Below are 429 nucleotides of genomic sequence, written 5' to 3'. Positions count from 1 at the left end.
ATGGAGTCTAGATATGGCCATTGGTTCATCTTAGGTGGAGATGTTTGGATTATTTTAGTTTGGGGCAATTGGAGGTGCTATCAGCCATAGACCAGATCGTGATGTTGGAGAAGGGTTGCGAACTCTTCTAGTGGATTGAGGCTTTTGGAGGCTATTTGGGTGAACTACGTTCGGTTTAATTCCTTGGGCAAGAGGATACGTAGGTAGTCTTTCAGATGCAGCCGGTTTGATCTGTTGATTCAGATAGAGGGAGATCGCGTTTTAGCTCTAGTTTGGTTCCCGGACTTGTTGCGGGACTTTTGGATGATTTGGTATCGGCTTAGTTTTGGTAGAAACATTCGCCGAGATGGAGAATTGAAGAATTAGAAAACAGCTGAAGAAAACAACCCAGAAATTCAGCCAGACAGACTGGCGGTCGACCGCGATTCA

This window comes from Asparagus officinalis, chromosome 7, assembly GCF_001876935.1.
Source record: "Asparagus officinalis chromosome 7, Aspof.V1, whole genome shotgun sequence".
Classification (NCBI taxonomy): domain Eukaryota; kingdom Viridiplantae; phylum Streptophyta; class Magnoliopsida; order Asparagales; family Asparagaceae; genus Asparagus; species Asparagus officinalis.
Note: the sequence above shows the minus strand (reverse complement) of the source record.